The sequence below is a fragment of the Lepidochelys kempii genome, chromosome 5 (genome assembly GCF_965140285.1).
Source record: "Lepidochelys kempii isolate rLepKem1 chromosome 5, rLepKem1.hap1, whole genome shotgun sequence".
Taxonomy (NCBI): Eukaryota; Metazoa; Chordata; order Testudines; family Cheloniidae; genus Lepidochelys; species Lepidochelys kempii.
The window spans coordinates 80,945,373-80,969,404 of NC_136384.1; the positions used below are offsets into that span (position 1 = coordinate 80,945,373).

A 24,032-nucleotide genomic window follows, 5' to 3' on the forward strand; every position below is an offset into this window, starting at 1 on the left:
AGGACCACCCACCCATTTTACATAGAGTTAAATCCTACTGTTCTTGGACAAAATTTACATTGGCTTTTGCTAACTATAGATAACAACTTTATATTTCATTTGAATGTATTTGAAAGCTGTGGTAAGTGTGGGGCACAACACAGAGCAAAAGGAATAATCAGCTGTGTATGAAAAGCATATCCCAAAAACCCTATTAAATAGAACTGAGTTGAAGTGTGCCCTAAACTTTGATCATTAATACTGTAAAGTAGGGTTCAGTCAATGCATTAGATAGGCAAGTTAAGAAAAACACGAAGTCCAGCTTCTTAAAGCTAAAGGAGCAGTTATTTCAAAAGAAGAATAGACTTTACAGAGAGGTAATTTGGCCAACAGACCCTCCCATCACACAAGAACAAAATAATATATTGGAAGAACTGTGAATCTGAACTTAGTTAATTTCCTTCCTAAATGAAAAGCCGTACCAATAGTGACACATCATCCTGACTGCACTGTCTAGGACTTTTGTCTTTCTTTGGGAGGCAAGGTAAAAACAATTTGCTATGCTCCCAGAACAGTCTTAAGCAGAACATGTGCCACAGATGAGAGTTATATTTGCTAAAAAAGGGAAGTTATGTCTAATGTGCTAAATCACAATTTTGCAAAAGTGGTTAATCTATAATTCGATGGCCTACTTTCAGATGCTGGAAAAGAATTTGGACATGTCACAAACATGCAAAAGAAGGCGTTTGAGATTAAATACATTGTAATTCACAGGCTGTTGTGATTGTGTTCCACTACTTCTTCTGGATGGAATCAGCTGGTTAACTGTGTCTCATATGCTCTATACTGCTAACAGACATTCTCCTGTAATTCAATTGGTAGGGTCTTCTGTAGCAGGAGGATCTGAGTTGTATCCTTGTTTTCACCACGAAGTTCCAGGTGACTGTGATACACAACACAGTGCCATTAGTGTTGGCTAGAAGTCCTTAGGCAGTATGACAGGGTGTTCACCCTACAACCTACACCAGCACCAAAAGGAAGCTGAGAAAGGGCCAATTAGTATGATAGACCACACATGAGGGACTTAGGCTGAAGAAGTAACCCCTGATTGGAGAAAGAAGCTCAGCTGTACAGGTGTGGGCTGGGCTAGTATACAATCAGGAAGCTGGCAACACAAAAGGTTACAGGAAGGAAGTCTACAGCCACCCTCTGTGTACTAAAGGGAAAAGGAGGGAAACCAGGGAAAGAGTAGGAACCTGACCCTGAGAGAAGGGTGGACCCAGGAAAGAGAAGAATGAAGAGGAAAACAAAGGCCCTGGAATCTTTGTAGAAGGGGAAGGTAAGGCCAAAATTGGATTCCTATGCCCCTTCTTCCCTAACTCCTGCATTCCCTCCTCTGCCCCCAGGTAGTTGGTCCGCTACCTCCAGTGGCGGCACATAGCTCCCGGGGAACCAGCTGTGCGGCTCCTCTTCCTTCTGCCCTTACCACCAGCTACCATCCAGCACCTATAGCAGAGGTGGGCAAACTATGGCCTGTGGGCCACATCTGGCCCGCAGGACCGTCCTGCCTGGCTCCTGGCTGGGGAGGCTAACCCCCAGTCCCTCCCTGCTGTCCCCCCCTCTGTGCTGCCGTGCAGGTAGCACGGCTTGTACCCGCCCACCTCCCAGGCTTTCCAATAAGCTAGTCCTGCCGCTCTGAGCCGCATGGGGGGAGAGGGGGTTGGATAAGGAGCAGGAGGTCCCAAAAGGCAGTTGGATGGGGCAGAGGTTGTGGGGGGGGGGGCAGTCAGGATTCAGGGAGCAGGGGGTGGGGGGCCCTGGCGGGGGGAGACAGGGAGCAGGGGGTTTGGGTGGAGTCCGGGGGGGGAAGTTAGGGGACAAGGAGTAGGGGAGGGTTGGATGGGGATCCTGGGGGGGCCTGTCAGGGGGCAGGGAGCAGATGGGGGGGGTCCTGGGGGGTGGTTAGGGGGTGGGGTCCTAGGAGGGGACGGTCAGGGGACAAGGAGCAGGGGGGGTTGGATGGGTCGGAGGTTCTAAGGGAGGCAGTCAGGGGGTGGGAAGCGGGAGGGGATGGAGGGGGGCAGGGGCCAGGCTGTTTGCGGGGCACAGCCTTTCCTACTCGGCCCGCCATACCGTTTTGCCGCCCCCATGTGGCCCTCTGGCCAAAACGTTTGCCCACCCCTGACTTAGAGCATTATGATCAGCTCCCCTGCTGCAAAGCGTAACCCCTGCTGGAGCCACTCCATGCTTTCCCAAGCCTTGCAGTTTGGAAGGGCAATGCCTTTTTGCCTCCCCAAATTAGGCCCATCTTAAAAAGGGGGGGGCATGGTCCCCTTACCTGCCTGATTCTGGCACTGGTGGAAGAAAACCTGTGGGAGGCAGAGTAGGGAGCAGCAAGGTTGAAGACTGAGCAGACCTTGGTTGCACTTTGTAGGGTCCCTGGGCTGGAATTTGGAGTAGTGGGTGAGCCTGGGTTCCCTTACCAGCCACTGAGTGAGTACCCCACAATAGGCAGCCACAAACTTTTTCTCAAAAAGAAAAGGAGTACTTGTGGCACTTTAGAGACTAACCAATTTATTTGAGCATGAGCTTTCGTGAGCTACAGCTCACTTCATCAGATGTATGCCGTGCAAACTGCAGCAGACTTTATATATACACAGAGAATATGAAAAAATACCTCCTCCCACCCCATTGTCCAGCTGGGGATAGCTTATCTAAAGTGATCATCAGGTGGGCCATTTCCAGCACAAATCCAGGTTTTCTCACCCTCCACCCCCCCCACCCCCCACAAATTCACTCTCCTGCTGGTGATAGCCCATCCAAAGTGACAACTCTTTACACAATGTGCATGATAATAAAGTTGGGCCATTTCCTGCACAAATCCAGGTTCTCTCACCCCCTCACCCCCCTCCCAAAAACCACACACACAAACTCACTCTCCTGCTGGTAATAGCTCATCCAAACTGACCACTCTCCAAGTTTAAATCCAAGTTAAACCAGAACATCTGGGGGGGGGGGGTAGGAAAAAACAAGAGGAAATAGGCTCTTGTTTTTTTCTACCCCCCCCCCCCCAGATGTTCTGGTTTAACTTGGATTTAAACTTGGAGAGTGGTCAGTTTGGATGAGCTATTATCAGCAGGAGAGTGAGTTTGTGTGTGTATGGGGGTGGGTGGGATGTGTGAGAACCTGGATTTGTGCTGGAAATGGCCCACCTTAATTATGCACATTGTAGGGAGAATGGTCACTTTGGATGAGCTATTACCAGCAGGATAGTGAGTTTGTGTGTGTGGTTTTTGGGAGGGGGGTGAGAGAACCTGGATTTGTGCAGGAAATGGCCCAACTTGATTATCATGCACATTGTGTAAAGAGTTGTCACTTTGGATGGGCTATCACCAGCAGGAGAGTGAATTTGTGGGGGGTGGGGGGGGGGGGAGGATGAGAGAACCTGGATTTGTGCTGGAAATGGCCCACCTGATGATCACTTTAGATAAGCTATCCCCAGCTGGACAATGGGGTGGGAGGAGGTATTTTTTCATATTCTCTGTGTATATATAAAGTCTGCTGCAGTTTGCACGGCATACATCTGATGAAGTGAGCTGTAGCTCACGAAAGCTCATGCTCAAATAAATTGGTTAGTCTCTAAGGTGCCACAAGTACTCCTTTTCTTTTTGCGAATACAGACTAACACGGCTGTTACTCTGAAACTTTTTCTCTTGAGCCATGTGGCAATCTGTTTGTACAGGGTTTTACATAACTAAAGAGGTGAGCTTGAAAGATTAGCAATGTGCAAATCCGACAATAACTGGCCTTAGCAGTCCTATTTAGGAATTTTTATGTCCACAATAGCACCGAAAGTCTACCCAACACTGGATATGTTTGGAATGATAAAATGCAGCATGTGGACCTACTTGCATCCAAGATAAAAATGACAAGCTATTTAATTTGAATTAATTTTAAAACATGGCAAAATACTTCTGCTACCACCCAAGCAACCAAGTTTGTCATTAAAAATAATATTTAAAAGTCTGTGTTTTTTCTTAAGTGAAACCAAGAAAAGAGTATTTTCTGAGTTCAAGAATAGGTCTTCATTGACCAGAATTATTACTGATGCTAATGAATCACTACACTGCCAACTCCTCAAGCCTATGAGTTGTGGTTTCCATAACATCCAGTCCACAAGTAGTAATATTAACTTATGTGCAATTCAAATATGATGTATGAGCTTAAATGTCATTACTTATTAACAGATGCTAGACACAGCCACAAATGCTAAGGAAATTCAACATTTATATTGCAAATCAAACTTGTATCCCATATGCCTTCCATGGAACTTACAGCCTAAAGACGACCAGGAGCCCTGGCCTCTGGTTTATTTGCTTATGTGGTGTGAGATATTGGGGGGGCCCTACTCAGCAGTTACACTTGAATAAATTGGAAGTAACTCCATTAAAGTCAATGATCCCAATTGTGGGTTGTGTTCTACCCATTCTGTACTGCCACACAGCACCTCTCAAACACCTCTGTGGGGTTGGGGGAAGATGTCATCAGATAGTATAGAGCTGCCACAGTACAGGGACTCCTGAAGTCCCTGGTTGCCAAAATAGTCCCTTGGGGAAGCTAATGCAGGTTAGAATAGCTGCTCCAACCTGTGCTAGGGAACTGGCCCAGCAGAGAGCAACCATAGCTCCTGAAGAACAGTTGAGGATCTGGCCCGGGGAGGCTCTCTGTGTTGGCTTCTGAATTCATTCTCCTTCTGGTGAAACAAAACATGGTTTTGGATAAAATCAAGTAATAGCTTATTGAATGTGCTGAAGGATAGATGGGGATGTAAAGTCTAGTTCCTGTCAGCAGCAAACTACTAAAAGGTAAATACCCCAGAGCGTAACGTCAATCATTGGGCCACATCTATTCTCACCAATTCATACAAGAATTCAAGTAACTCTTGGGCAGATCTATACTACTGCTTAAGTCGACCTAACTTACGTCAAACAGGGGTATGAAACCCCCTCCCCTCAAGCGATGCAAGTTTTGCGCTGTCCACACTGGTGCTATGTCGGCAGCAGACGCTCGTGACTTCACCAGACATGCTACAGCAGCATCAGTGCAGCTGCGCTGATGTAGCACTGTTGTGCATGCTTGCCCTGAATAGTATCTGGATTCCATAATGTGACCAAGCAGCTCACTAAGCCTGGTCTGCACCATTGGTAGGTAGAATGCACTGGTTCCACTAATATGCAGAGTGCAAAAGTCCAATCTGTATCAATCCTTCCCCTACCTCGGTTTACAAGAGGCAAAGGAAAATGTTGTGCAGATGCCCCACATGTTACACTCAACATGGGAAAAATCTGTAGCGTGGGATTTTTGTGTGGGCGTTTTTTAATGATGAAATTGTTAACAATTAGTGCAGAACTTTTCAATACAGTAATTCTGAGAGCTCTTTCTGACATTTAAAGATCCTTCTCAGGATCAGCAATACATAAACAAGAAGCAAAAGAGCTTGCTAATGCCAAAATCCCTTTTATTCCATACTGTAAAGAGATGTTAATAACTTGACAAATATGATGTTTGGAAGATAAACTTGGCCAGTACTACATTCCAGAAAGACACATTGGACGAATCTATAAATAGTCTTCTCCAGCAAATAAATCCTAGTTTTCAGCATAAACTGTGACCCTGAAACTACCTTAACCAGTTAATTGTTTATAAAGCTAAAGAAAAGATACGCATGTCTGACATTTTCAACTTAGTATTTTTAATAATGACATTTTCTTCAATAATCTCAACTTCAAGACACTTGACGTACTCTACTTCCATGGCTCTGAATGTATGTGACCCAGAATTATGAATATATTTGGATCTGACTAGTAAGGTCCACTTTTTCATGATTCTCTGTGCATAACCAACTGTGCAGTTAATTACAGCAGTTGCATGTGCATTTGCAGTGTTTGTGAATACTGTGTGCACATGTAATGATTAACATTTAAGACCGAGGATCCCAAGACACAGAGCAACCGTGATTCCCTGGACAAATCACAAGTACCTTTATGCAAGGGACTGCGCTGGTAACCTGTCAGGATCATTAAGTTATGTTAAATTTGAATAAAAGCTGATTGCAGCTGCTCTAATCTAGATGTCTAATATGGATGCATAGCCAAAAAGAAGAAAGTCTGTTTCTGCCTCTCTTTATTGCACACTAGCATGGCTGTTAGCACAGTTCAGAAATCCATAGGCCACTGACCAAACACTATTACAGCTTCGTGTGTTTGTGACTGTTCTAGAAAACTCAGAACTAAACAATTACTGTTACAGAAACTATTGTATAATAGTTACATACTATTCTCCATTTGATCTTTGGCCTGTAAATCTAGATCCACACACTGAATATGGTAAAAAGAACAGAAGCGGGAAAGAAGGCTCTATCTAAGCAGTGAGGAAAACATGCAGTCATTGACTGTAAGAAAACAGACTGGTGGCTCAGCGGGGTGCTGTATTAGAATAGCCTTTCCTCTGGAGTTCCTCATTCAAACCGAGCTCTGGTCACAAATGAAAATGAATTTGCTGTTAATCTGGTCCCTTTTACCTGTTATTTAACTTGGCAGATGCTGGTATGAAGGATGGTCCCCCAAGCAGAGACAAAGGGCAGTGCTGGGATGAGGAAACCCAGTGCCCAACAGTTGCTGTAAATGGGGGTACTGGTGGGATCCTCATAGGGTGCTGAGGGACCTTACTTGGGGGCTCTATCTTTTATATGGTGTCTCAAATTTGAAGCTGCTGTGCCTGTCTCCCTCCTTTTGCTCCACAACAAAGTCCCTCTTGGCTATGGGAAGGGAAGGGGGAACTTCTTCTATACTCCCTCCCTCCCTCACCCCCAATTCTAGATGCTTCCCCCTCTCCCCCATGTTTTCTATTCCATTTGCATTAGCCTCCTCCAGCCGCATCATTGTTTTCCTTTTCTCTAGCCCCATTTTTGGGAACCTCCTTTTCTTATTTTTGGGGACTCTTCCTTTCTGAATCTCTCTGCCCAGCCTCTGCTACTGCTCAGTTTTCCTGACCAGCAGCTAAGCAAAATTTACACAATTTGGTCCATTTTACTCCTACCCAACTTATCATGAACAGCAACAGTGAAACTTACCAGACTTATCAGGTTCACTTTGCTGATGCCCCTGCTCATGAAAGGAACTTGCCAACTGACCATTTGTGAGTACATATTTAAAGTCTTGCCAGTGACCCATTATTTGATTCCCCAAATGATGTAATGACTGGTAGTCTTCGCTCATGACATGCGTGGTAGTGGATTAGCAGGGGTACTGCATGTTAGGCTTGGTAGAGTGCTCTTTCCTTTGCAGACAGAAGGTTAATAAATAGTAGGGGTGGAGTATTTTTCCTGGAATTCTAAACAAGTTAAAAGATCCTAAACATACTCCAGTTCATAAAGTCTTGAAGTACTATTTTTTTCCAAGAGCACACAGCACCTTTTTTTTTTTTAAAAAAAGTCTTGAGGGAAGAACCAATTTCTCATGTCAGAATTCATTCATTATAAGCATATTCTGTATCACCATTTTAATATTTACTTCAATGGGGGAATGTTACAAAATCTCTGCACGCTGTTATAGAAAATGTTCTGAAAATAATCAGCACCATCTCCCACATCCCTTCCCTCCCTTAATTATAATACTTTAATCTCACCTGGGATGGAGTGCTGTAGGACTGTAGCATTTTCTTAAAGATATCATTTCATGGTAATGCACAAGGGCCTATGTTTAGTTGCAGACAATGGCATTACACCCTAAAATATATTGAGTCAACATTCTTGACTTTGACCAGATATATATTCCAAATTCAAAGCATACTGACATACAGTATATTGCTGTAATAGCTGTGAAACACAGCTGTCTTTCTGAAAGATATGCAATCTTGTATATAATGGCTAGTTAAAGTAGGATTTATGAGTTCAAAAGCACATTTTAAGTGTCTTCATTTGAGCTATCAAATAAAACCTCAGAGTGAAGTGATCCATTCTACAAGAAGGGGGAAAAGATTCTTAAAGAATTTTCTTTCCCATTGTCCTCCTTTCTTTTTGAAGATATTTTCTGAATTCTCAATATCCTCTACAGATTGGAAGTCAGATTTTATTAGAAAAGTTTCTCACTGTTAATAACTTGGCTAGCAAATAATATACATAGGTTTGAGGCTTGTTCTGTTGAAGGAAAGCAAGCAAGCATATGTTAAATGTATAGACATACCAAAATGCCTACTTTGCCACTTACAAATGACATTTACGCTACCACTTGCTTATTCTGATTGTCTATTCCTATACTTTGATTGCAATAAGTAGAGGATAAAGTTATTTAGAAGACCACTAAAGAGCATAAAAAAAGCATATATAATGCACAGAAAGTGCTAGAATTTCAGTAACCACTTCTGAACAATACAAGTGCGTTTCAGTCATGGGTTTTATTTTCAGGGACAAATTTTGATAAATTATCCAAGTTCTGCACAGAACTGCAAGTCTACTTCTGTATGCAACTCCCCCCAATACACATTGAACAATGGACTGCCAAATGGCTAAACATCTGTCTGCACGCACAAATTGCTTGAATGTGTGCAAAATCATACAACACACATCTTTGTGCCCATCAGCGGGCCTCTACTTCTTAAAATACTTGGCCTCCAGTGTCTTTTTTTTTATTTCATTCGAAATTGTGAACTTCCTGTTGATCAAATGGCTCTCTCCCGTGGCCAGTGATCAAGTTATTTGACCATAGCTGCTGATAACAGAAATCAATTAAAGGCAGAAATTGTAGTATTGGGTAATCTAATTTATATTTTAATACAAATTATTTGTTTTTTGTGGATTTGATCACACTGACTAGTGATGGTACTTTATATGCTTACATACAGAATATGTACAGTAACTATCTTATTAGCAAAACCAGAAAGGTGGTGGTTTTATAATGAATGACAAGGTATAAGAAGTGTGCTGGAAAAGGCTAAGTGTATTTGGAAACATCTACATTATCAAAAGTGCTATTGTATAAAATATTTATTTAACATTATTTGTAACACTAAGATGCATATTGAAGCATGCTACAATATCATTTACTGATACATCCTTAAATTCGGCCAAAACAAGTATTGGGTTATAGAAAATGAATGCTGTTCTACTGAAAAGCAAGTTTATCCGACAAACAAGTTGCCTGTGTGCATGTAGTTATATCTGCTTATGTCGTTAGTAAAAATAAGGGCCAAGATTTCCCATTCAGACCACAGTGGTAAAAATGTATGCTGCTGGTATACACTAGCACTCACCTCATGACTGTCACTGGTGGAGCTGCACCAGTGCTAGACAACTGTTGGGAGGATTTCTGATAATGTTTATGAACGTTTTGTTTTTTTTCCCCTCCCACTCTAAACCCTCCTTCAGTATCTCCCCTCCGTTTGCTCTACATCAGGGGTGGGCAAACTTTTTGGCCTGAGGGCCACATCAGGGTTCCAAAACTGTATGGAGGGTCAGGTAGGGAAGGCTGTGCTTCCCCAAATAGCCTGGCCCTCTCCCGGGACTCCTTGCCCCCCCCACCCCAAACCTCCGCCCTATCCAACTGCCCCCCCCCCCCCCCCCCCCCGCTGCTCAGAGCAGCATGTCTGGCAGCCACGCGGCCAGGAATTTCCCCAGCAGTCTGTCTGTATGCAGCTATTGGCTGCTGTCTTGTGCTTAGATTGTAAGCTCCTTGGGGCAAGGACCCTCTTTTTTGTTCTCTTTATACACTACCTACCACTAGGGTCTTGGTTCAAGACTGGGGCTCCTAGGTGCAATAATGCACTTAACTCTGACTAATAAATTCTTAGTGGAAACATGGTGTAGATGTGTCAAGTCAGGGGCAGCCTATGAAATCAATGGCGGAAGCACAACGCCTCTCCAGACAGCCACTTCTGATTTATTACTTATCACTCTGGGGCACTTAATTAAATCAGGCCTGTTAACTAGTGGGGAGAAGACTGTAACACTGCACACACGTGCTGGTCCCCGAGTCTGGGGTGAGTTTTCTTTGAAAACCCCCCTCGCTGCCTTTTGCAGAGTCATTTGTCAAATGCTCTTTTGCACTAGCATTTGCTCCGCTCTGGAGCGTCACAGCGGCCCCAAGCAGTGAACTGCCTAGCCGCGAGCCCGTCAGAAGGACCTCGCTTGTTCTCCCCTGCGTGGCCCAGGCTCGGGGCTATTCCACCGCCTCTTACACCGACACCCACCCGCTTGTGCGGAGACTCCGCCGCGTGCCCTGGTGCCCAGCGCCAGCGGCCTGGTGGCTCCAGAAGGAAAGCGGGCGCCGCTCACTCCAGCTGCGCTGTCGCTTGAAACCGGGGCCTCTTCTACACAACCCAGCGCCTGGCCCAAGCGGAGCGAAGCAGGGGCACCGCGGAGCTGTGAACACACCGATCCTGCGTCGGGCTACTCACGCGGCTGCCGCTGCCCGGGGACGGAGCCTCCAGCTCCCCTGCGCCGCGGCCCGGCCCTCCCCGCTCCAACAGCAGCGCCTGCTCCGCCCCAGCCGCTCCCCCGGGGCACAGGAACCGACCAGCAGCAACTTCCTGACACTGCTGCTTGCATTGCACCCGCCACCGCTTCGGCGCCCCCGGCCGGCCGGACACAGCCTCGCGCCGTGCCCGGGAGTTTACACTCGCATCTCCAGGCTCGCCCCGCCTCCTGCCCTGTGTTAAGTTGTTGCTCCTTAAAGAAGTTCTTTGCTCCGCTTTGTTTTCCTGCCCAGGGAAGGCTCCAGTCCGCTAATAAAATAAACAAAGAAAGTGTAACCTTCACCCTGCATGGATTATTTGAAAGCAAGTCCTAAAGGTTTCCCCAAATAGTGCAGTGGCTGGGTCTATTCTTTAAAAATAATGGTTGGACCATTTTAGATTTTTCTAAAGCAGTTTTGTTAAAGTGTTGGCAAGGCTGTATGGAAGTGCTAAGGACTGTTATTAAACTAATATTTCCACTTTGCTGTCAACATTTAGTTCCCAGTCCTGCAAACTGATGTCAGTGGGACTAGGGGGTGATAGCCCTGGGATCTGGCCACATGGAGCAGCTTGGGGAATCCGGGCCTTGTTAAAGGTAAAGCTGGGAGTGGTATGATAGATTATCTGTCTGACACTCCCTATGATAAGACTCTGTTTTCAGTTGCTTAGAATTCTCCCAGTCTTTAAGTACTTCAAGGTGAAATTTTGCATGCTGGGTGTCTGCCACAGGAAAGGGTTGTTTTTAGAAAAAATCAGCAAAAATAGTTCAGCCATTTACATTGTCTTGCCCATAACAAATTGTTAAAACCGTTGCAGTGAGAAGCGCAAGCCCTCCCATGCTTTGGCCAAATTTTGAACCTCTGGGAATTTCAATTAGCATGTGTTCAGTGTGGAGACTTGTTAGTTTGGTAACTAGATTCTTTATAGATTCCATCTGTGCTGCATATGCTCCAGCTCAGACTATTATTAATTTTCTAATGGGCTTTTCTTTGGCACTGATCACTGATCACTACAGTGAGTGCTTCACATAGCAAAAACTATTTGTTTCAAGTTGTAGGTTAGTTATTTTATCAGACACCAATTCATCCAGCTGTAATAATAATAATACCTTGCACTTATGTCATTTTCTATCTAAGATTTGCAGAGCACTTTACTAATGTTAAATTAACCCTCACACATACCAGGTGAGGTAGATAAGCATTATCTTAATTGTAGAGATAGGGCAACAAAGTCTAAGCAAAGTGCTCAAATTCACAAAGGAAGCTATTCAGTGGCAGTGACAATAGAACCCTCTTTGCCTGTCCAGTGTGTTAGTCAAGATATCATAGAATATCAAGGTTGGAAGGGACCCCAGAAGGTCATCTAGTCCAACCCCCTGCTCGAAGCAGGACCAATTCCCAGTTAAATCATCCCAGCCAGGGCTTTGTCAAGCCTGACCTTAAAAACCTCTAAGGAAGGAGATTCCAGTGTTTCGCCACCCTCATAGTGAAAAAGTTTTTCCTAATATCCAATCTAAACCTCCCCCACTGCAACTTGAGACCATTACTCCTCGTTCTGTCATCTGCTACCATTGAGAACAGTCTAGAGCCATCCTCTTTGGAACCCCCTTTCAGGTAGTTGAAAGCAGCTATCAAATCCCCCCTCATTCTTCTCTTCTGCAGACTAAACAATCCCAGCTCCCTCAGCCTCTCCTCATAAGTCATGTGTTCTAGACCCCTAATCATTTTTGTTGCCCTTCGCTGGACTCTCTCCAATTTATCCACATCCTTCTTGTAGTGTGGGGGCCAAAACTGGACACAGTACTCCAGATGAGGCCTCACCAATGTCGAATAGAGGGGAACGATCACGTCCCTCGATCTGCTCGCTATGCCCCTACTTATACATCCCAAAATGCCATTGGCTTTCTTGGCAACAAGGGCACACTGCTGACTCATATCCAGCTTCTCGTCCACTGTCACCCCTAGGTCCTTTTCCGCAGAATATCTTGGAATATCTTCCAATGTTTCTTAGATTACGTCTCCTTTTTAGTTCCCTGTGATTGTTTCTAGGGCCTCTTTCAGACATCTTCAAAGTCTTTATTTTGAACTGCACAGCAGTGAGGTGCTATTCAGGTAAGATTAATTGCAGCTTTTTGTGAGCATTCAAAATAAGACTCTGAGATACAAGCGAAAATCATATCCTGCTTATCAGCTTTCCTGACAGAAAGTCACCTCCAGGCTGGAACATCATGTGCCTTAACAGGGAAATAGTGGAACAATTCCCGAACCCTGATTGTAGGGCTAGCCAGGTCTTCTCCTGGCATAGAAAGCAGGGTCTAAGCATCTGATGCTCCTCCTAGAGAGAAGAGCACAGGGACCTATGGCTCAGCATCACTGTTCCCTGACTGGTAGAGCTGACTGGCTATGAGGAGTGAGTTTACACCCACATTCTGCAGAGGAAGATGGAACACCCCACCCCCGGTCAATGTGACCTGAGCAGAAAATTCCTTCTTGACCCCATATATGACAATCTGCACAGTTGAGCAATAACCAGCCATAATGCCCGAACTTCTCATGTGCACCATAGAGCATATAAGTGTAGCATTACAACAACTTTTTGTCTGGGCTTGGATTACTGGGAAGGTACCAGGCCAGTGGAGTGAAAGAAAGGGATTACCATATTACTTCATAAGGGGAAAGGCCCATACACTGAGTGAAGTAGCTATAGTACTCTACTCCTGAAAAAGACTTTACATGCTATTCTTGTGCAGCTCCAGCTTCTCCTTGTGAAATGCCATTGCCTTGAACAATTGGGCTTCATGGCCAGGTGATCCATAATAGATACTATGCTTGCTTTCCATCTTTTATCCGAGATCCAGCATGAATTTAAACAGCCTATGAAAGTAGCATACATAGACCTAAAGGCAGCCTTTGATTCTGTTGACAGAGCTGCCTTGTGGAAGGCCCTGCAGGGCATCAGTGTTCCTGATATACCCCGGAGGCTAATTTAAACATCTACATAGTGACTCAGAGGCACAGGTGTATTGGGGGCCCCATAGGTCTGACAAGATTCACACTAGATCCAGGGTGAAGCAGAGATGTGTCCTGGCCCCAAACCAGTTCTGCTGTGCAATGGATTGGCTCCTTAACATATTTATGCAAATATTGGTATAACTGTTGGTTCAGCCTCTTTTACTGACCTGGATTATGTGGATGATGATGTCCGCTTTGGTCAGGACACAATCTCAAAGATGCACTAGACTGCTTCCAGCCTAAGACATCTGCCCTAGCGTTAAAGGTTTCTTGGGCAAAACCAGAAGTCCAGAGTGTCAATGCAAAAATTGGATACAAGTCATTTGTGCTTCTGGACAAACTGTGGAAGTAGTGGATGACTTCACTCATCTATGCAGAAAAATTGTCACCAAACGGGTGCAGCCAGCCAAACATCCTAAGGAGAATTAGTTTAGCAGCCTCAGCCATGAAGGACCTGCATAGTGTCTGGAGCCAAAAGAAGGAGAAACTATATACAAAAGAATGTATTTCTCAAACCTGTGTACTTCCGATTCTCTTACATGAACCTGAAACATGGATGCTGCCTAAACAGGACCTCAGGAGGTTGGATGCTTTTCATATGCATTGCCAACAGCAACTAGTGAGTGTAAGATGGTGTGACTTTATCAGTAATAGGGATGTATCATTGAGAAACGGCATAGAGAGGATTGAAGTAATTGTTGGCTGCTGCTAGCTGGTCCTTTTTGGTCATGTTGCCTGCCTCAGAGACAATGTCCTCACACATCAAGCCCTGAAGATCGGATTGAGGTCAGGAAGAGGCACTGCCCTGTCTTGGATTGGTGGTGGTCTCACAGTTACCTGCGATTAACCTGAATGCACCAGATCAGCAATAACCCTGTGGAGCTCTTAGATGCTTGGAATAAAGGCCATGCAGTGTGGTCATGGACACCTAGGTGTTACGAACCTTTGCTGTCTAAGCATGGTGGTGTTTGTTATAGTTACCTCTTAAAACTAATTAAGTTTGCCCCCACAACTCCTTTTCAGATCTTTTTTTGTACATATTTCAATTTTATTGAGACATTTTAATACAATGAGTCTTGCGGGTAAACAAGAAATACAAGATTGTTATAAAAGTGATACAACTGGTTTAGAAAGTGTAAGGCAGAGTGCAAATATATTAATGGTTGAGTGTGAAGTTGAGAGGAGGCATCAGGTGGGTCTGCCACGGGTCAGTTGTAGATACAGTATTCTTTGGTGTTTTCATTAACAACTTGGAGGATTAAGTGGCAAATATGCTAACCAAATTAGTGGATGATATGAATCTGGGAGCAATCAAGTACTTGGGAGGTTAGGATTAAATCTTCATTAAATTGGCTCAAATTAACAGAAATGGGGTTCAATTAATTTCTTCCTATAGATTAAGTATTTTTATCAGAGAGACAATACCATGGAGAAAGCTCTCCTTTCCCCTTCCACCAAACGCCACCTCTTGGCCCAGATCTGCCAGCTTTTAGGCCCTTCCACCAGCAGGGGGGATGATTTTGCTCTACTGAAATTTGTCTCAACACAGGAATGTTCTGGCTGCCTGTTGCATTTGACTGTGCTTTTGGTACATTAAATAGCTGTGCAGTGTTTCGTTTGCTGATATATGTTGGTTTACTGCCCTTTGTTCTCTCAATTAAAAAAATAAAAAGTGCTCTCCAGTGGGCAATAGAAGCTGTAGACTTATATCCTTCCTTTTTATCTCTTCCCTTGCTAGATTCCTCTCAGGATTTCTGTTGCCCTTTGTAATCATTCCTATTTGGGGAGTAGGATTTATATCTGCATGGGTATCAACTCAACTCAGCTCCTGCTCCTCATCTGAACATTGTGTAACCAAAAAGACCCTCCAGGAAAGTGGCCTAATCCTACCTCATTGGCAAATGGAATGCATCAAAAGAACAAACTAATGTCTACTGAGGATTACTCTCATCTGGATCTCCCTGAATCTCTGTCGTTTCCTGTGCTTGAACAGCAGATGTAATGTAGGTGACATGGGCTGGTCACTTTGTGTCAAGGTGACGAACAGAATATTGAACTCTGTCATTTTAGGTTTATTCCATGGTATCCACATACTCCGAAATAGAGAGAGAACTTGGTATTTTGCTTTCCATACTTGTAAGGCATAAGCATGCCTAAGCAGGGATGGTAAGAAGGTTTATTTGGGGGCCTTTTGAATTGTAACATGGGATCACAATAGAACTTATAAACGAGCACTCTATTTATATAGTTTTTATATTTATTTAAACATATAAGATGGTGCTGAAATTTGGGGGAAGGGTTGAGGCATATAGGAATGCTTCAGGTTGGGAAGAGAAGGTTTAATAAATGTTCAGCATGGATTATAGGCTTGCTGAAAAAGCTAAGTAACATTTGAAATCAAGCTGCTTTCTTGGGAGGCATGCCATTGCTTTATTCCCCTTGCTTCAAGAACTACTCTAGTTAAAGACATAGCACACTTTTGGCCCTATGACTGGGATTTCCAAAGGAAGCTGCGGGAATTAGGCACACCAATTCTAAACTAGTCAATTTATTCAACATAAATTATGCTAAAGCACAGCAGTGCTCTGGTTATTCTCCTGCACCCACCTCTCACCTTCTGTGCCAAGGATTGGTTGGTGTATAGGCATGAGAGCCAGTTTGTACATCTATAGATGTCTCTTTCATCCTAGGAAAATCACAAACAAGGGAGATCTGGCCAATTTCCAGCCTCTCTCTGCTACCTGAGAGAATATGGTCTTTTGTCTCCGTGGTAAATGACCTGAAATGTCATTGACAAAGTGTTGCCTTAGTGGCTAGATCAAGGGACTATGATTCAGGGCCATTGGAGTGCAATTAAATGTTGCCCAGTGGAAGTAAAATGCTCACAAATCAGAATGATAGCATTTTGCACCCATTTTACAGTGATGGAAAAACATCTGCACAAGGTGCAGGGCAACAATGAATTAGGCCTTTAATTTCTACTCCCAGATTTGACACTGACTCAGTGTGGCATTGGGTAAATCACATAACATCTCTGTGCCTCAGTCAGTTCGTGGTTGTAACGTGGTTGTAATACCTACTGCACAGTGACATTGTTGTGAGGCTTCATTAATATTTGGGAAGTGATTTGATATACTTTGAGGGAAAGTGCTGAAGAAGCAGAAAGAAGAGTTGTTTGTTTGTTTTGTAGTAGAATTTGCATCAGTACCGTACAACCCTTAGGAATAAGAGGGATCACTAAGGTTTACTCTTTTTAAACCATGTTCTTGAGATCTGAAATTAGATTGATTCCATACTATTTTTCATTCTGGCACATGGGATGCCTTTGAAAACTAAGGGAAGTTATGACTCAATGGCAGAATTTGCTGCATAAGCATCTTGATATTGTGCAGGAGTCTCTCGCTGTCCGTCTGTCCATATACCTGAAATAATATGTGACTTAAATTCTGTTTTGAAATAACGAGGAATTCATGTTATGGTTTTCTGTCCTCATGACCTCTAGTTAGAGAGAGCTTCTCTCTTTTAGCTCCCTGCATTAGCTTGCTTTTATGTATGGCCAACATGAGTATTTCAAATACATACCACAGTGGGTTTTTAATAATTTTAAAAGGGTGTGTTTATTATGTAACATACTTTTTAAATCTAGTATTTATTGGAAGTGTAATACAACACAATCAAGAAATGTTTTAAGAGAGGCATAGTCCACACTCCTCTCCAATCAATCTGTGTGTTTGTGGGAGATTGGGATAGAAGCTCTGACTTATGAAAAAAAAAATTCAATTTCTCCTTTAATTTTGAAAATTTGTCTTTACTTGATTTGTTGCTATACCAAATGTATGTATCTGCACCTCTGTTTACCAGCTGTAAAGTGGGTAAGAATTTGAGATATCTCTCTCTCTCTCTATAAATATGCATATATTGTAAAGTCTTATTATTAATATTCATATGAATAAATCATGGGGCTCTGCTGATTTTAAAAATGAAGACTATATTCTAGATTATGTATTGCTTCTGACTTTTATGTTCATGTACAGAAAAAATAAAGCAGTTGTTTTTAAGGATGGAGTCTATTAATCTTCCCTAGCATTAGTCATCTACTTTAGCCCATTTTGGTACTAAGTAACTCACCTCTGTGATGCTATGAGCACCTAGCAAATTATCCAGGCATTAATAAAATTAATAATAGCTATCTCTCATATAGTGGTTTTCATCAGTATATCACAAGTGCTTTACAAAGGAGGCAAGTATCATTATCATTACTAAATGTGGAAGAAAAGCATTTACAATATATGAGGAAGCCATATAGAGGTATGTTTCTAAAAAGAAAAGACCCGTCTGTGTCCAAGATGTGCATAGAATGGTGCACCTCCAGCAGTACACCTGTGTACCAAAACTGTGTGTGTAAATCTGGTAATTGTGCATGAGAAGCTGGGATTGTATTGCAGAATTGTGGCCAAACAACTGACCAGTCTTAATTCAGTCCCCTTGTGCATTATGATACAGTCTTTAATTACATGTTCATGTACTTTTTTTCCCCACAGGATCCTCCCTCATTCAGGGCACTGGCTGGACCTGCTCTGTGACTGAATCAGGGTTGTGCAGTGAAGGACACTGTTTGTTTGTAGGGCCCCTGCCTCACTTTTTGAGAAGTTGGAAGGGGTCTAATGAATGAGGCAGGCAACTGCAGGAAGAGAAAGGAGGGTCTCATGGTTCAGGAAGTCAAATTCCACTCTAGAGAACTGGATTTGATCCCTGCCTCTGCGTTACTATGTGATGCTGGGCAAATCTCTTTCATCAAAGTTGGCCACTAATTGTGTGTTCCTCATTTTCTGGGTGCCTAGCTTAAGACAAGAGGGGCTAAGCACACAAAGGGACTTGACTGTGCAACACTCAGTGGTGCAGTACCTAATTGCCCAGTGGACTCCTCAGCCCTGAATTAGGTGCCCAATACAAAGCCTGGGGAGAGTTAGGTACCTAAACAAGGGATTCACAGAATGAGTGGGGAGTCATCTAATCTAAGCCATTTTGTAGGAAATGTTGAGGAGCAGGGACTGGAATCCTGATCTCCTATATCCCAGGTGAGTGCCCTAGCCACCAAACTATACAGTCAGTCTCTCTCTTTCTCAGTGAATATTTAATTATGTGTACAAAGTGGAACAGCTCCAACAGGAGAGATTGAGTCACATGCCAGACTACCTAATAGCTTAGTGTTTATGGCACTCACCTGGGATATGGGACACCCAAATTCAAGTCCTTACTCCAAATCAGGTAGAGTGGGGATTTGAAAACACATCTCCTACTTCCCAGGTGAATATCCTAACCATTGGGTTACTAGGTATTCAGGGATACATGCACACTCCAGCCCAGACAATTCCTGATCTGGTTGCCACCTAGAACTGTTTTTTGGGAGGCTAGATCTGATAGGCATGTTCTCAGAACACCTACTGGATTGCGATAAGCAGAAGAATGCCAAGTTTGAGGATCCTGCTGGGGTTTAGGCATAAGCTAAGGTGCCAAGCAGCTCGGTGTTGTCAAGACTTAGGTGGTTTTGCACATGCCCACCAATAGAAACTTGGGTACCATGGGGATTTAGGCACCTACAGGTTTAGGCAGCAGCTGACCAGGGGGGTTTGACCTCTGTGGTGTCTAAATGTTGACCTTAGGTGTCTAAAGTGGCATCTTTGCCTCTTTGTGGTTCTAGCCCCAGTAGTCTGATTTGCAGAGGTACAGAGCATTCAGAGCTGTAACTACAGTCAATGGGAGCTGTTCTTTGAACATATAAGGTGCTATAAAATGCAAAGTACTTGAAAAATCAGGTGCTAGACTTATCAAATTGGGCATCCAAAATTATAGGACATTTTTTATCATAATCTCTCTGAACCTCAGTTTCCCATCTGTAGAATTGGGACAATATAGTCCTTTCCCTCACAGAGGCATTGTGAATGCTTGTGAAGCACTCAGATTCTATAGCAATGAGCACCAAAGAAAAGTGCAGGAAGAAATTATTAATTCTGACATCAGAGCAAGGTTTGGAGGGTGTGCAGCAAATAAGGAGCAGGGCTGCACAGAGATTAATGAGGGTAAAACTAAGTAATGAACAGCTATCCATTCCCTAAGCACTGTCCGTCCTATGCACTGAATGAAGTAGGGGGCTTGTGGAGAAAATAGCTTGTGCTAATAGAATTAAAGGCTATCATAATGCATATGCGGAGGGGAGCTGAATTAAGGTTGCATAGGCAATCTTCATTCTCACATTTTCTAACTTTTGAGTCCTTTACTCTGCAGCTGTAATGTTCTTTTAATGTAGGGTTTTGTTTTTTAAATGTAACTTGGCATAGCTGAGCTATGTAAAAAAAGAATTGTAGGTAATGAAGTTTGTGATTGTGTGGGGGTTTTTTGGTTTGTTTGTTTAGATGAGAGAGAAATAAACATAATGGCATCAGTATGTCCTGGCTGGCCACCAGCTGGAAATCTCCTATAATTTGATGTGTTGCTACAGGGCATCTGGATGCTGGGAGGCAGAGAGAACAAGCATATGGTGTTCCCTCTTTAAACTCTCACATTTACTCATCAGCTCCTTTTACTGGGAAGTCATTGCTAAGGCTCTGTCTCAGGCTGTGCTGCCACAGCCGGGCCATTGTAAGGTATGCAGTGTAGCTGCCCTTTGTCACCAGGAAAGATCTTTTCTGACGACAAAATAAAACCATCCCCAATGAGGGGCGGTAGCTTTGGCAGCGGGAGAGCATCTCCTGCCAACGTAGCGATGTCAACGCTGGCATTTTCGTCATTAAAACTTTTGTCGTTCAGGGCAGGGATTTTTTTTTTTTTTTTTCAAAGTGCAGGCGTTCGCCCATTGTTTTAATTTAAAATTGCCTCCCTTTAAAAGCCCGTGGTGTCAGTGGGTAGTTTACTTGGATCCAAAGACAGTTTTTCCCCCTATCTTGGGAGTCAAACAATGTCCTGTGTTGGAAAACTGCAATTCTATAAACTATAGGCCAGACTCCCAGACCATAGTTGGACAGAACTAGCTATCTGGGGAGTCATCCAGCATAGTTGACTCTCTGTTATTGATTCCCAAGATGCCTTTTGGGAGTATGACAGGAAAGAATGGGGGCATTGGCAGATAGCTGCTGTTTGCTTGTGACCCCTACCTGGCATACTGGCTCGTTGGGCACATATCCAGCTGCCCTAGGAATGTTCTAAACTATGCCAGGGCTAGACCCAGCATAAAGCTGTCTCCAGATTTTGGAAGCCTCAAGTGGCTCCTTTGCACACATTCTTCGTCACCTCCACAACTGCCCTCAGCACATATTGGGTGCAGCTGAGAATCTGGGCCTATTTTTCTCCCCTATTTGAGATGAAATCGTTTCACATGCCACCTACTGAGCCATCGTATCCTGGAGCCATGTTCTCACTTTCAAATGCAGGATTTTGAACTCTCAAGTAATTTAAAAATAAAAAAGTAACATATCCTAGAAAAACCTCTGTCACAGATACCAATGAATTACAATAATGGGCAGAGGAACAGCAGGTCCGTGTGTGTGAGAGGTAAACTTTGCTCCGATGAGAGAGAACTTTTGCATTAAGATATAACTGCAAGAAATAATTATCAATGCTCCTAGCCCAAGGCAAGAGAATCCGGAGGAATGCATTTAAAAAAAAAACACCACAGCATGCCGATTTAAATGATGAATGTCAGGTATAGTATATTGTTACCTGCTTAAATGACCTACATCAGTGAAAGTTAGAAATATCTGTGTATGAACTTCCTTTGCCTGGTAGTCCAATAACCACAAGAACATTTAGCTGTAGTCACACATACATTATACAGCCTGGTGGTGGGTGGGACAATACTTTATTTTTATAAGTAGTGATTCCTGTTGTGCTCATCACTGTGATGACTATCATTGTATGTATTATTTTACTGATTATAAGTCACTGAGCACTAGCAGGGTACTCAGGATTGGATCTACTGCCCACTGGAAATCAGTGGGATTCTTTCAATTGTCTTCACAAGGCTTTGGATCAGGCCATCTGTGCTGCCCCTAACTGAGGACAAACATGATCCATTAGGTTTTTTTGTTTTAAAGAATATGTGCTGTTTAGAATACTTATGGGTTAAATATATTTTTTAAGCAATATTTTCTTTACATAAATTTCAGTGTACTGGTCCTGATTCTTAGTTCCAACTGAAGATCACTTAGGACAAGTTGGATAGATCAGTAAAGATACCATTTATATCCAACAATCCTAAACTTTGACTGCTCGTATGGTCCCCAATATCATTTAGAGCCAGCTTAAGGCTGCTCTGATTTATGATTGTTGCAAATGTTTGCCCCGCAACCTGTTCAGGGCTGCTTAAAACAGCAGGGAATCACTGGCTGAGCTGTTGTGACCTTTCTTTCCTCCTTTGTCACTTCTCTGTCTCATGAGCATGTCTGTTCTCCTCAAAGTCAGCTGTGGCTTGGTATATGGTGTGGTGCCGCTGTGTTCTGTTCCGCGCCAAGTCCTCCCAGTATCTCTTTGAAACACTTCCGCTGTCCTCCGCAAGCCCTTCTTTCCTGACTTAACTGAGAGAAGAGTACTTGCTTCGGGAGGCAAGTGTCAGGCATACCTGCACAGTGGCCAGCCCAGCAGAGTTGGTATTTCTATGCTGCTGCTGTTGGCTGCAGAGAGAGCTCATTACAACACTATTCAAGGGTTATTCCTGAAGGAACCAAAGAGAACACACAAAGGAGGCAGACTAGCAAACTTATCCCCCACCATCGTTAAATGATGAGATGGAGATAAAGCGTTTTTGGTCAGGGGTGAGGGTTTCAACTGTGGAATGAACTTCCAGAGCTTAAAGTAAAGCTTTTCCATCCTAAATGGGATGATGAGGGGGAGGATTGAGCAGGGTAGATCGATTTTGAATCAGCAAATAGGAAACCTTGATTTAAATCTCTTTTAATTTTGTTTTGCATTTACACTTTTTAGTGGCTTTTCCTTTTTTTTCCCACTGGTTGGTAACCATTAAAACATGTTAACTTAAAATTAAATATTGCCTTTACACTAACTTTCCTCCTTCTTGCTAATGAGGAGGACACACTATGCCTATATGTTTATTTAAGCATTTATGTAGCCTAACATACCTTTAGTCAGATTAATTTTTGTATTTTTAATTATGTTAGAAAATGGCAAATGACTAATTTCTTATTTACTAGATTAATTTTTTATTTGTGATTTGTGTCAAGCTGCATTGGGATGGAAATTGGAATTCAATTAAAATGCACAAAAAATATCATTCAAAATGTTAATTAGTTAAATGTCACTGTTTTAAATGTGCTGGATATGTATGGAAAAATGTTTATCAAAACTTGTTTTGCATTTAACACTCATTTATTAAATTGAGGAAGTATGCTCTGTAGTTAGTGAATTGAACTGATTGTTTCTGGTCATTATGTCCTTCAGGATTGTAAGACTAATAGATCTCATCCCCTCACATCTTGTTTATATTCTAAGGTTGGAAGAGGAAAACCAGCTTTCCTGCTTTTTCAACTTCCTATCAGTTTCTCAATTTCGAATGAGCTAGTCATTGAAGTGAACTAGTTGAACAAACTGAAATGAAGAAAATATTTTCTTGGTACATGCAGAAGAGATTATTGCTGTCAAAAGCTGGTTTAGCACTTCGACAAACCCTGGTTTCAGGTGCTTAGCCAGTGACTTCTACCAGTGCATTTCTGTAAAATTTCAGCAACCAACATCTATTGCTTGAAGATTTTTATTTAATTAAAATTATTTTGATTAATTGATTTAATTATTTTGATTATTTGTAGGCCTTGATATAAGTCGTCCTATTTACAAATTTAACTTTGAATAGACTTATTTAAAAATGTATTTAAATAAATTCTGATTTTTTTAAATAACTCTGATTTTTGTCCACCTGGGGTAGAGGGAAATGTATGTGTATTTTTAATCAAGCAGAACTCTCTCTAAACTCAAGAAGGTAGAAGAACAAAGGACTCCATGAAATTCATGAGGGATCTTGCTCACCTAGATTTAATTTACCTGTGTAGCATTCTGATGTTGCAGTGATGAGCACTGTCGAAAAGAGTAGGACATAGAATCATAGAATTGTAGAACTGGAAGGAACCTTGAGAGGTCTTCTGGTCTAGTTCCCTGTACTCAAGGCCAGACTAAGTCTTATCTAGACAATCCCTGACAGGTTTGTCTAACCTGTTCTTAAAAATCTCCAGTGATGGAGATTCCACAACCTGCCTAGGCAATTTATTCCAGTGCTTAACTACCCTGACAGGAAGTTATTCCTAATGTCCAACCTAAACCTTGCTGTAGTTTAAGCCCATTGCTTCTTGTTTTATCCTCAGAAGTTAAGGAGAACAATTTTTCTCCCTTTTCCTTGTAACAATATATACTTGAAAACTGTTATCACGTTCCCCCCTCAATCTTCTCTTCTCCAGACTAAACAAACCCAATTTTTTCAATCTTCCCTTAAAGGTCATGTTTTCTAGACCTTTAATCATTTTTGTTGCTCTT

General features: G+C 42.8%; 1 protein-coding gene across 5 annotated transcripts in view; it reads right to left on the minus strand.

Moving 5' to 3' along the window:
* The window catches only part of C5H5orf63 (chromosome 5 C5orf63 homolog), a 64,628-nt gene that overhangs the window by 6,721 nt on the left and 33,875 nt on the right, over nt 1-24,032 (minus strand). Inside the window, exon 1 of one of the 5 annotated variants that reach the window (XM_073344861.2) lies at nt 10,432-10,653. The exons of 1 other annotated variant lie outside the window; for it this stretch is intronic. The gene's annotated coding sequence lies outside the window, so the exon portion shown is untranslated. Of the gene's footprint in view, nt 1-4,625; nt 7,456-10,224; nt 10,654-24,032 lie in introns of those variants that run through there. 3 more of the 5 variants (XM_073344858.2, XM_073344856.2, XM_073344859.2) reach the window with 3 other exon arrangements.